This window comes from Symphalangus syndactylus, chromosome 22 (genome assembly GCF_028878055.3).
Source record: "Symphalangus syndactylus isolate Jambi chromosome 22, NHGRI_mSymSyn1-v2.1_pri, whole genome shotgun sequence".
NCBI classification, from domain to species: Eukaryota; Metazoa; Chordata; class Mammalia; order Primates; family Hylobatidae; genus Symphalangus; species Symphalangus syndactylus.
Genome location: NC_072444.2, coordinates 40880693 through 40886692, shown reverse-complemented (window position 1 = coordinate 40886692; position 6000 = coordinate 40880693). Strand labels below are relative to the sequence as shown.

General features: G+C 38.2%; 2 pseudogenes; both read left to right on the top strand.

Annotated features, from left to right (window-relative positions):
* The first annotated feature begins 430 nt into the window (after nucleotides 1-430).
* LOC129472159 (cytochrome c oxidase subunit 2-like) lies at nucleotides 431-1092 on the top strand (annotated as a pseudogene).
* A 239-nt stretch (nucleotides 1093-1331) lies between these two features.
* LOC129472101 (ATP synthase subunit a-like) lies at nucleotides 1332-2001 on the top strand (annotated as a pseudogene).
* The last annotated feature ends 3999 nt before the right edge of the window (nucleotides 2002-6000 follow it).

Genomic DNA, 6000 nt, shown 5'->3' with positions numbered 1-6000 from the left:
ATATTTGTAATGTGAATTTAACTTTTTTCCCACAGCACTTCCTTGGCCTACCTGGTATGCCTCGACGTTACTCCAGTTATCCTGACGCGTACACCACATGAAATATTATTTCATCTGTAGGCTCATTTATTTCCCTAACAGCAGTAATACTAATAATTTTCGTGGTCTGAGAAGCCTTCACTTCAAAATGAAAAGTTAATAGTTGAGCAACCATCTACCAACTTAGAGACTATATGACTGTCCACCAACCCATCACACATTCGAAGAACCAACCTACATGAAGACCTAAGTGAAAAAGGAAGGAATCAAACCTCCCAGAGCCTGGTTTCAAGCCAATCCCATAACCTCTATGACCTTCTCAATAAGATATTAGTAAAATTATTTCATAACTTGTCAAAGTTAAGTTATAGGTTAAGCTGTATATCTCTTAATGGCCCATCCGGTTCAATTAGGTCTTCAAGATGCTTCATCTCCTATTATAGAAGAACTACTTACCTTCCATGACCACACCCTTATAATTGTTTTCCTAATTAGTTCCCTGGTTCTATACATTATTTTTCTAATACTCACAACAAAACTGACCAACAATAGCACCATAGATGCCCAAGAAATAGAGACCGTCTGAATTATCTTGCCTGCTGTCATTTTAATCTTAACTGCCCTCCCATCCCTACGTATGTTATAACAAATGAAGTCAATAAGCCTTCTCTCACCATTAAAACAATTGGACATCAATGGTATTGAAGCTACGAGTATACACATTATGAAGAGTTAAGCTTTGATTCTTATATGCTTCCAACAGCAGACCTAAAACCAGAAGAACGTAGACTCCTTGAAGTCGATAACCGAACAATCCTCCCAATAGAAATTCCCATCTGCAAGTTAACCTCATCTGAAGATGTCCTGCACTCATGAACTATTCCCTCATTAGGTTTAAAAACAGATGCAGTCCCTGGACGCTTAAACCAATTTACCTTAACCACTACACAACCAGGCCTCTACTATGGACAATGCTCAGAAATGTGTGGATCTAATCACAGTTTTATACCTATTGTTCTAGAATTAGTTCCATTAAAAACTTTTGAAACTTGATCTGTATCCACACCATAATATCACTGTAAAGTTACCCCAGTGTTAACCTTTTAAAGACCAAGAGAAATCATACCTCTCTAGAGTGAATGCCTCAGCTAGATACTTCCACATGACCTATTATTTTATCAATAATTGTAACTTTATTTTCCATTATTCAATTAAAAATATCAAATTTCATCTACCATACACCCCCTTCACCAAAAATAAAGTACAAAAACATAACAACCCTTGAGAACTAAATGAACAAAAATCTGTTCACCTCATTTATTGCCCCAAGGGTTACCCACAGCAGCACTAATCATCTTGTTCCCCTCCACACTCCTTCCAACCTCCAACTATCTAATCAATAACTGATTAATTTCTATTCAACAATGACTAGTTCAACTTATCCTAATACAAATAATTATACATAACATTAAAGGACAAGCCTGATCCCTTATACTGATATCTCTAACTCTCTTTATTGCCTTAACCAATCTCCTTGGACTCCTACCGGACTCATTTACACCAACTACCCAACCATCAGTAAATCTAGCTATAGCAATCCCCTTATAAGCAGGCACAGTAATCACGGGCTTCCGCTTTAAAACTAATAACTCCTTAGCTCACTTCCTACCACAAAGCACACGCATACCACTTATTCCTATACCAGTATTCCTCAAAACCATTAGTCTATTTATTCAACCAATAGCACTAGCTGTACATCTAACAGCCAACATTACAGCCAGTCACTTACTCATGCACTTAATTGGAGGAATCACACTAGTATTATCAACTATTAACCTTCCCACAGCTTCAATCACCTTTATTATTCTAATTCTGTTAGCCATGCTCGAATCTGCTGTGGCCCTTATCCAAGCTTATGTCTTTACGCTTTTAGTAAGCCTTTATTTATATGACAATACATAATGACCCACCAAACACACGCCTATCATTTAGTCAAACCCAGCCCTTGACTGTTAGCAGGGGCTCTCTCAGCTCTCCTAATAACATCCGGCCTAGCTATATGATTTCACTTTAACTCTATTACTCTTTTAACCCTAGGCCTACTAACCAATACATTGACTGTATATCAATGGTGATGTGACATTATCCGAGAAAGTACATTTCAAGGCCATCATATGACAACTGTTCAAAAAGGCCTCCGATATGGAATAGTCCTATTTATTATCTCAGAAGTATTTTTCTTTGCTGGATTCTTTTGAGCATTCTACCATTCTAGTCTAGCCCCAACTCCAGAATTAGGAGGACACTGACCTCCAACAGGCATTTCTCCCCTCAACCCCCTGGAAGTACCCTCCTGAACACATTTCAATTACTTGAGCCCATCACAGCCTAATAGAAAATAATTGAAAACAAGTAATTCAAGCACTACTTTTCACAATTATCTTAGGCATTTGCTTCACCCTCCTACAAGTCTCAGAATACTTAGAGGCTCCCTTTGCTATTTCTGATGGAATTTATGGCCCAACATTTTGTATAGCTACAGGCTTTTATGGGCTTCACGTCATTATTGGATCAACATTCCTTACTATCTGCCTTCTCCACCAATTAAAATGCCACTTTACATCTAGCCATCATTTTGGCTTTGAAGCCACCGCCTGATATTGACACTTTGTAGATGTAGTATGACTATGCTTGTATATTTCTATCTACTGATGAGGGTCTTACTCTTTTAGTACAAACAGTACCACTGACTTCCAACCAATTAGTTTCGATGGTATCTGAAAAAGAGTAATTGGCCGGGCGCGGTGGCTCACGCTTGTAATCCCAGCACTTTGGGAGGCCGAGGCGGGCGGATCATGACGTCAGGAGATTGAGACCACGGTGAAACCCCGTCTCTACTAAAAATACAAAAAATTAGCCGGGCGTGGTGGCGAGCGCCTGTAGTCCCAGCTCCTCGGAGAGGCTGAGGCAGGAGAATGGCGTGAACCCGGGAGGCGGAGCTTGTAGTGAGCCGAGATTGCGCCACTGCACTCCAGCCTGGGCGACAGAGACTCCGTCTCAAAAAAATAAAAAATAAAAAATAAATAAATAAGAGTAATTAACCTAACGCTAGCCCTAGTAATCAACACCCTACTAGTCCTGTCACTTACAGCTGTTACATTCTGACTCCCATAACTTAATATTTATACAGAAAAATCCAGCCCCTACGAATGCGGATTTGGCTCGTTATCCTCCACCCGCCTTCCTTTCTCCATAAAATCATTTCTAGTAGCCATCACATTCCTCCTATTTGACTTAGAAATCGCCCTACTACTACCCTTACCATGAGCCCTTCAAACAAGTAACCTGACACTAACAATTAGTACATCCCTTATGCTAGTTATCATTTTAATCCCAGGGTTAACTTATGAATGAACTCAAAAAGGATTAGACTGAACTGAATTGGTAACTAGTTTAAGCCAAAATAAATGATTTTGACTCATTAGTTATGACAGAACATGTTTACCAGATGCTCCCTATTTACATAAATATTATATTCGCATATACCATATCACTTCTGGGGGTATTAATCTATCGATCCCACCTAATATCAGCAGTTCTTCTACTCCTTTCTCTCCCAGTCTTAGCTGCCAGCATTACTATATATAAATACTACTTTTTTCCTACTATGCCTAGAGGGATAATATTATAATTATTCATCATAAATACCCTTATAACCTTAAATATACATTTTACCCTAACAAACGTAGTACCCATCACCCTACTAGTATTTGCTGCCTGCAAAACCGCAGTGGGCCTTGCCTTACTAGTTTCAATTTCCAACACATATGGCTTAGACTATGTGCATAACCTAAATTTACTTCAATGCTAAAAATTATCATTCTAACAATCATACTGCTACCAATAACATGACTCTCTAAAAATCCTATACTCAGAATTAATATAACCACTCACAGCCTAATTATCAGCTTTATTGCCCGATTATTCTTTAATCAATTCAACGACAATCTATTCAACTTCTCATCAACTTTCTCCTCTGATCCCCTAACACCACACCTTCTAATCTTAAGAGCCTGGCCATTACCTCTTATAATTATAGCAAGCCAATATCACCTCTCCGGTGAATCACTCCCATGGAAAAAGCTCTATATTTCCATATTGATCTCCCTACAGGTTTTTCTAATTACAGCATTACAGCCACAGAACTAATCATATTTTATATTCTCTTTGAAACTACACTTATCCCCACCTTAATTATTATTACCCGCTGGGGCAACCAGAACGCCTCAATGCAAGCACATATTTCTTACTTTATACACTAGTAGGATCTCTCCCCCTACTTATTATACTTACTTACACCCAAAATATCCTAGGCTCACTGAGCATAATAACATTTAATACCCAAGAACTATTAATTTCCTGATCCAACAACTTTATATGGTGTGTATAATGGCTTTTATGGTAAAAATACCCCTATACGGACTTCACCTATGACTTCCTAAAGCCCGTGTAGAAACCCCTATTGCCGGCTCAATAGTACTTGCAGCAGGACTCCTAAAACTAGGCGGCTGCGGCCTAATACGACTCAACCCTTATCCTCAGCCCCCTGACAGAATATATAGTCTATCCCTTCCTCATGTTATCCTTATGAGGTATAGTTATGACGAGCTCTATCTGTCTATGACAAACTGAGCTAAAGTCACTTATTGCATATTCCTCCGTAAGCCATATGGCACTTGTTATTATGGCCATCCTTATTCCAATCCCCTGAAGCTTTACCGGTGCAATTATCCTCATAATTGCCCACGGACTTACTTCGTCCCTACTTTGCTGCCTAGCAAATTCAAACTACAAGTGAATCCACAGACGAATCATATTACTCTCTCGAGGGCTTCAAACATTATTTCCACTAATAGCCTTTTGATGGCTTATAGCAAATCTTACTAACCCTGCCTTACCCCCCTCCACTAATCTAATAGGAGAGCTCCTCGTAATAGTGGCTTCATTCTCCTGATCAAATATTACCATTATGCTTATAGGACATAATATATTAATTACAGCCCTTTATTTCCTTCACATGCTTGTCACAACACAACGACGAACACTTACTTATTATATAACAGTATTAAGCCCTCCTTTACATGAGAAACTGTATTAATATTTATACACCTTTCACCTATTCTCCTATTATCTCTAAACCCTAAAACTATTATACAGTCTATACCCTACAAATACAGTTTAATCAAAACGTTAGATTATGGATCTAATAGTAGAAGTCTGCTGCTTCTTATTTACCGAGAAAGTGTGCAAGAACTGCTAACTCATGCCCCCATGCCTAACAACATGGCGTTCTCAACTTTTAGAGGATGAGAGCTATCTGTTGGTCCTAGGAACCAAAAATATTGGTGGAACTCCAAACAAAAGTAATAATCACGTATTACCATAATAACCTTAATCTCCTTAACTTTCCAATTATTATTACCTTCATCAACCCTTACAAGAAGAACTCGTACCCATATTACGTAAAAATAGCTATTGCATGCACCTTCACCATTAGCCTCATACCCACAACAATGTTTATATATACAGACCAATAACCCATCATCTCAAACTGATATTGAATAACAATCCAAACCCTTAAACTCTCATTAAGCTTCAAACTAGACTACTTCTCGGTAATGTTTATTCCAGTAGCACATAAAATGTGCTATGTGCTATGTTATTCAATCACATAAAATGTTAGCTCAAATTTATTGTGAGATTAATAAAAATTATACTTTTGTTAAACTATTACTCTCACAAAAAGCACAAAATGATTGTGAAACTTACAGCACACATTACTGACTAGTGAATTGAGTAACCGCCATTGATTGTGAGGCAGTGACTTCTATGTGGCTTCTCCATCTCATTACTTACAAGTCATGTATAAGAGTCTCCTTTGTTCTATAACTTCTCTGACAG